The sequence below is a fragment of the Phocoena sinus genome, chromosome 9, assembly GCF_008692025.1.
Source record: "Phocoena sinus isolate mPhoSin1 chromosome 9, mPhoSin1.pri, whole genome shotgun sequence".
Lineage (NCBI taxonomy): Eukaryota > Metazoa > Chordata > Mammalia > Artiodactyla > Phocoenidae > Phocoena > Phocoena sinus.
In genome coordinates, this window is record NC_045771.1 from 89,818,245 (window position 1) to 89,826,064 (window position 7,820).

General features: G+C 38.7%; 1 pseudogene; it reads left to right on the top strand.

Moving 5' to 3' along the window:
* Positions 1–6,800: 6,800 nt before the first annotated feature.
* LOC116759170 lies at positions 6,801–7,421 on the top strand (annotated as a pseudogene).
* The last annotated feature ends 399 nt before the right edge of the window (positions 7,422–7,820 follow it).

The following is a 7,820-nucleotide window of genomic DNA, read 5'->3' on the forward strand; positions in this document are numbered from 1 at the left end:
AGGGAAGCCCAGCCTTTTCTTTTTAAAATACATTTGTGGCATGTGCTTTTTAGGGGATGAGGCCCTTCATATCAAGGACTCTTTGCCAAGATTGTTTTACATCTCCCCTAGCTCCCTTTGTGGCTTCAGTGTTTTGCCTAAGGCCTGGTTCAAATCACAGATAAGTGGGGAAGACGAGGTACAGGCAGTTCTCACTTTTCATCATTGGTGCTGGTTCCTCTGGCACTCCCCATACTTCATGTCACTCTGCTATCCTGCAGGCAGTGGTTTTTGCATATGTCAAAATGATGAAACCAACAACATGTTAGCTGTTGGAATAATACACATGACAGTCAAGAGTTTATCTTATCTCAAGGTGATTAAAGACTTGGTTTTCAGATTACATTACATCTAAAGATGATCTAACCTGTAGCTGAAGGTTGGTATTCTCTCAGTTAGCAGCCAGCAAGAAATATGAAAGCCCATTCCACATTAACCAGATAACCCATTCTAGAATTAAGTAGGTAGAAATAAACGCAAAAATAAACAAATGGGACCTAATCAAACTTATAAGCTTTTGCATAGCAAAGGAAATCATAAAAGAAACGAACAGACAACCTTCGGAATGGGAGGAAATATTTGCAAATGATGCGACAGACAAGAGCTTAATCTCCAAAATATACAAACAGCTCATACAACTCAACAACAAAAAAACAACCCAACTGAAAAATGGGCAGAAGACCTTAATAGACACTTCTCCAAAGAAGACATACATCTGGCCAGTAGGCACATGAAAAGATGCTCAACATCACTAATCATTAGAGAAATGCAAATCATAACTACAATGAAGTACCGCCTCATGCCAGTCAGAATGGCCATAATTAAAAAGTCTACAAATAACAAATGCTGGAGAGGGTGTGGAGAAAAGGGAACCCTCCTACACTGTTGGTGGGAATGTAAGTTGGTGCAGCCACTATGGAAAACACTGTGGAGATTCCTCAGCAAACTAAAAATAGAATTACCATAAGATCCAGCAATCCCACTCTTGGGCATATACCGGGACAAAACTCTCATTTATCAAAAAGATACATGCATGCCTATATTCAAAGCGGCACTATTCACAATAGCCAAAACATGGAGATAACCTAAATGTCCATTGATGGATGAATGGATACAGAAGATGTGGTACATATGTACGATGGAATACCACTCAGCCATAAAAAAGAATGAACTAATGCCATTTGCAGCAACATGGATGCAACTAGAGATTATCATACTAAGTAAAATAAGAAAGAGAAAGACAAATACCATATATCACTTATATGTGGAATCTAAAACATGGCACAACTGAACTTATCTACAAAACAGAAACAGACTCACAGACATAGAGAATAAACTTGTGGTTGCCAAGGGGGAGGAGAGTGGGGGAGGAAAGGACTCGGAGTTTGGGATTAGCAGATGCAAACTATTACATATGGGATAGATAAATAGTCCTACTGAATAGCATAGGGAACTATATTCAATATCCTGTGATGAACCATAATGGAAAAGAATATAAAAAAAAGAACGTCTATATGTGTATAACTGGTCACTTTGCTGTACAGCAGAGACTGGTACAACGTTGTAAATCAACTATACTTCGATAAAAAAATAAAATAAATTAGAATTAAGTAAAAAAAACCTAGCACTTAAAAAAACAGATGTCACTCATATCTTCTTTTGCATATCACTAAGTGATATTATTCATCTAATCAAGGGTGAAAATCTAGGAAAAAGTGTGGGATAAAGGAAAAGATAAGCTAACCCAGTAATATAATTACTTACACTTCTTATAATCATTTTTTACAAATAAGTCTCAGAACAACATTTCTTCAGCAGGCCTAGAAATCAATAATCCAAATTAAAAGGGAGAGTCAGTGTTCTTTAAGAAGAATAAAAATGGAATGACTTCCATGTAATAGTTAGCATGAGTAAGAAGCTGGAATCCATTCATAACATGGAGAAGAAGGGAGGTACTGCTTCTCTACAAGAAAAATTAAAAGTAATCAGAAATAAGAGAAAAACAAAAATCTATAAAAGAAAGTCAGAGTTCAATATGCACTTTAAAATGTGTAAAGCTTTTTGAATATTGGTGGAAGGGAAGAAGAATCCATTTGACCTTGACTCCAGAACATTCTGCTTTGAGTGGCATAGGGGCTATTACGACGGTATTATAAGGAAGAAAGGCACTCTTCGTTGTGACTGTGTTTCTTCTCTACAAAAGGTCATGGCTCCTGAAGGACAGCTCATCCCTGGAAATTCTGATAACTACTCCTTCCCTTGTCACTTCTGACTTACAGATTGCCAACCATGGGGAATCACCATCCTTTATTGGTTTCCCTTAACCCTGTCCACATTTTTGTAGAAGGTCCCTTCATTAAACTCTCTTCAATCACCTCTTTTGAGAGTGTCTGCTAGTATCCTGACATCAAGAGAAAGAGAGTGAGGCAATACCTTGAATTCCATTTACGTTCCACCCAGGGATGATTGTAGGCCCATGACGTAAGTGTGAGATGAAAGGAGAGACATGAATCTCCCCTTCTCTCTGCCAGTTTCAGTCCCATGTCCATAAGCCTCTCATACTGTGCTCATCTTGTGCCAAGTATGATTCTAGTGTTTGATTGTTCATTTGTTTGTTTGTTAGGTCCAAACGGCTCCTAAACACAAACGTACCTTGGGCTTAAGCGAATCAACAGAAATCAACTCCCATACCCACTGTTAACTCATGTAGAACGACTGTACGAGTTACTAAAAAGCTCCTGTCCCGCATCTTGGTGAAAAGATCAGGCTAGATCTGTTCCCACTCACCCCTCTGGAGACCTTCTGTGGGCAAGGCACAGCCTCCACCCCCACGTGCAGTGGCCCTTCCTGTCCGTATGTCAATGGAAAGGTTGGTTGTGTTGGACTTACTGAGAAACCTTTCAGTCTGGAGCTCTATACACTGATAAAACAAAATACTAAACTTTGAATAGCCTCCAAACCACAGCATAACCTTCCAAATCAATCTGGCTTCCCATGTTGGGTCATGAGAAGGGACTTGTCAGATGTTTCCATGTGATACCAACACGTCTCAACAAAAGCCCAAATCCAGGCATAAAGCTCATCAACTAATGGTTAAATTTTCTGTTTTTCAGGAAAACACCTCTCCTGATGTTCAGGTCAGCTCAACTGTAAAGAGCATTGCCTCTCCTCCATCCCCCTTCAGGTCCACTTCCATTTTGGCTTCCTTTCCCTCACTTGCCCAGTGCCAAAGCCCTTCCAAGTCTGCTTCACTCAGCTGCCCGGAGGCAACCACACTGTTTCTCCACACCCTGATTCCAAATGCTCGAGTAACCTGATTCAGTTGTGAAACAGACAACACGGGCTTCGAATCTTCCCATTCTGGGTTCTTTTCTCCTTCCTCGGTGCCCGCTTCTTCCATCTCAAGTTTCCAAGATCTTTTTGCTTGGAAGCAAAACCACTCACCCAAAAGGTTTTTTTTTTTTTTCAATTATGTATATTTGATCTGAATCTCCATTCTAATAATGACAAATCTTTGCATTAACATAGGGCTTGCTTTGCAGTACTTTGACATGGTCACGGTGCTACTGTAAGATTACCATTTTTGACCTGGTGTCAGTGTGGCCAGACTCCCCTGCTGGTTATTGATATAGCACGATCACCCTTCTCAACTTAGAGCAGTAAAAAGGCCCGTTTCTATACAGCACTAACCAGGTACTTGCCATTAAGTACACTGATTGATCATTGTGTGGGGTACTTCATATGTGCTGTTCCATTTAATGTTCACAGCCACTTTGGTGTTTTTATTATCCCCACTTTAAAAGAAGAGACTAAGCCCGTTTCTTCTTCCTAATGCTACTAAGTGTCTATTTCCTTCCTTTTCTTTTGAATATAGGCTTTTTGTTTGTTTTTAGAAAAAGGATTGTTCCAAAAAATAATAATAACAATAATGGCTATTTATTGAGCATTTACTATGTACAAGGCACTGTAATGAATGTTCTATAAAAATTGCCTAATTTACTCCTTTGAGGTGGGATTACCTTAGAACAGAGAGATGAGATACTTTGTCCTGAATTACACATCTAGCAAGTGATAGAGTAGGGTTTGGACCTGGAACCATCTCACTCCAGCTCCTCAGTACCACAATATCGCTAGTTTCTAGGTGGACCAATCAATACAGTGATGAATAATTTCACTGAAACATCAATAAAAAATAAAATGATGTTGTAAAAAACAAAACATGTTACGAAAATCACTTCTTGTTGGCTAACTGTGTAACAGAACATCTGTGGAACTGGAAAAGAAAAATTTTAAGTATTGCAAATAGTATCTAATAAGAAAATTGGAAACACAGCACTCATGATTTTATCTGAGTTGAAAGTACACACAAAAATTCAGCAGTGCCTTTGGTCTGGCTGTATTCCTTAACTGATCTATTGCTTCCCTCAGGGAAATATTAACAAAGTCTCCTACATCATCTTCTTAAAAAGTGGCTTACCCGGTAGATTCTTGAAATTCTATGTAAGAGCACTGGAAGCTAATTAATTGGTTGCTTGCCTTATTTCACTCTTATTCTCCCTGCCAGATACAACTCTGATGTTTATAAATCTAACTTTATACAGTCTCCATCAAAGACAGGTTGGCCTCATGTACTTGGAAAATAAGATGTCTTAAATTGAATGGGTCTCTCATGTTGAACATTTTATGCTATTCTTTCGTTTTTTCTTTCTCCAAAGTTTATTTTCTCTTCTTAAAAAAGTTCCTTAAATTTGCTACTTATTCTTTTTTGCTTCTTCTCAAATCCTTGTTCACTTCCTCAAAAATAAAATTAGAGCCATTCTCCAAGGGTTCTTCCCTGGTTCTGTGTCTGTAATTCCATTTTAAATCAGTGGTCTCTTGCGTAAATTCTCATATCCTGACTGACTCCCTAGGACAAGCTCTTCGCTGTCTCTTTTCTCTCTGCTCTACCATTCTTCTTATTTTGCATGTCATCAATTATTTTCTGATATATGTTTCTTTATCTTTTTCAACCTTTTTGCTCTACATTTATGGTCCTTTCATTGCTTCTGCCCTTTTGGTTGGCAGGACTGAGTAGCCCAACTACCATATGACCCAGCAATTCCACTCCTAGGTATATATGTGAAAAAACCCAAGAAACTTATTTAAAAAGATTACCTGCACCCCAATGTTCAGAGCAGCATCAGTTACAATTGCCAAGACATGGAAGCAACCTAAGTGTCCATCAACGGATGAATGGATAAAGAGGTGGTGTATATATATATATATACACACACACATATACATGCAATGGAATACTACTCAGCCATAAAAAAGAATCAAATTTTTCCGTGTGCAGCAACATGGATGGACTTGGAGGGCATTGTACTAAGTGAGATGAGTCAGACAGAGAAAGACAAATACGGTATGATATCACTTATATGTAAAATCTAAAAAATACAACAAACTAGTGAATAAAACATAAAAGAAGCAGACTCACAGATACAGAGGACAAACTAGTGGTTACTAGTGGGAAGAAAAGGGGAGGAGCTATATAGTGGTGGGGGAGTGGGAGGTACAAGCTATTGGGTACATAAGATAGGCTACAGGATGTATTGTACAACATGGGGAATATAGCCAATATTTTGTAATAACTGTAAATGAGTGTAACCTTTAAAAGTTGTATAGGGACTTCCCTGGCAGTCCAATGGTTAAGACTTTGCCTTCCAATGCAGGGATTGTGGGTTCGATCCCTGGTCAGGGAGCTAAGATCCCACACGTCTCGTGGTCAAAAAACCAAAACATAAATAAAGCAATAAGAAGCAACGAAAAAAAGAAACCAAAAAAAAAAAAGAACACCAAAACATAAAACAGAAGCAATACTGTAACAAATTCAATAAAGACTTTAAAAAAATAAAAAAATAAATAAAAAATAAAAATTGTATAAAAATAAAGAAGCTCTTACAAAAAGACTGAGTAGCCCATTTCTGCTTCTCGTTTTCTCCATTCCCCTTTTCCTCTCTCTCTTCTTCCCCCAGGGATGGAGGATTGGCTCCTGTTGGCTTATGAAACTTTTGTTTCTTTCTGCATGACTGTAGAACAGTGGCTATCAGATTGACCTGTGAAATTTCCCCACATAAATATTTCTCACCCTCCTATTTCTTCTACCCTTATCCTGATATTCTGGGAGTGGGGTAGCCCAGGAAACAGTGAGCAGACACACGTGTTTTGACAATGCTTTAAATGTAGTTTTCCTGCAGTGAACTTCTACTCTTCAGCCATGCCACTGATTGAGATCCTCCACTCTAGAAGCTTCCATTTCCTGAGTCAGAAATAGACACATTTGTTTAAGGCGGTATCCTGTCAGTTGATGAATGGGCCATTGGTTTAGTAAGCAGTAAGTGGAGCGCTTCTGGAGGGAAGATGTTAGTGACATGGGAAGGATGAAAATCGTCTTTTTCATCTGTTATAATCACTTGCTTAATGCAAGGGTTAAGGTTGAGCAGATATTTATTTTATTCTAATTAAGAGTAGTTTCAGGGCTTCCCTGGTGGCGCAGTGGTTGAGAGTCCGCCTGCCGATGCAGGGGACACGGGTTCGTGCCCCGGTCCGGGAGGATCCCACATGCCGCGGAGCGGCTGGGCCCGTGAGCCATGGCCGCTGAGCCTGCGCGTCCGGAGCCTGTGCTCCACAACGGGAAAGGCCACAACAGTGAGAAGCCCGCGTACCACACACACAAAAAAAATAAAGAATAGTTTCACATGTTGCAAGGAACTTATTTCTTGATGGAAGACCTTAAAAAAATTGCTGTTTTGCATTCATATCAAACCAAGTCTCTGGTTCATATAGTGTCTGCCCCAAATTCTTCAAGAACTGGAATTCTACTGAGTCCAAAGAAAAATACTGAAACAACTAATCTTCAAGCAATGTCTAGAGGTTATCTTCTGGTTTGGCTGACTTAGACTCAAAGCCTCGGATAGAAGTAAAAAGAGGGACACTGTGCATCTCCAGTGAAACTGAAGGAGTCAATGTCTGTGCCTGATGAGGCATTAAATCAACTGCATCCTCCAGAAGAACAAGACTTGATTTTCTTTTTATTTGATGAAGAGATGCAACAAATAGGAGGATGAAAAAACACATTTACTGATTGGTCTGATAATGATTCAGACTGTGAAATTGATGACTAAGATTCAAACAAGAGTTTGATTATAAATGAGACATCACTTTACCTGAGAAAACATCCTGGATGAGATCAAACAGGCAACCACAAATCTATGGCAAAAATTACATCTGAACTTGCTTAAGTTATCAATGATGGTCTCTATTATAATGAACAGGATTTATGCATGGAAATAGATGGAAACAAACATAAAGACAGTCATAAAGAAATTGACAAGATGATCTAAAGTTCATATGGAAAATCAAGGGACCCAGAATAGCCAAAATAATCTTGGAAAGGAAGAACAAATTTGAAGGATAACACTTCCAATTTGTAAAACTTACCACAAAGCTATAGTAATCAAGACAGTGTGGTATTGGCATAAGGATAGACATTTAGATCAATGGAATACAATTTAGAGCCCAGAAATAAACCATGCGGTAAGCTGATTTTTGAAAAGGGTGCCAAGACCATTCAATGGGAAAGGAATAGTCTTTTCAGCAAATGATGACAGGACATCCAGATGACCATGTGAGAAAGAATGAAACTGAACCATTACCTCATACCATACGCAAAAAATTAACTAAAAATATATGGAACGCTGTGATATTATGTTTTATAGTAAGAAATACATACTAGTCTTCAC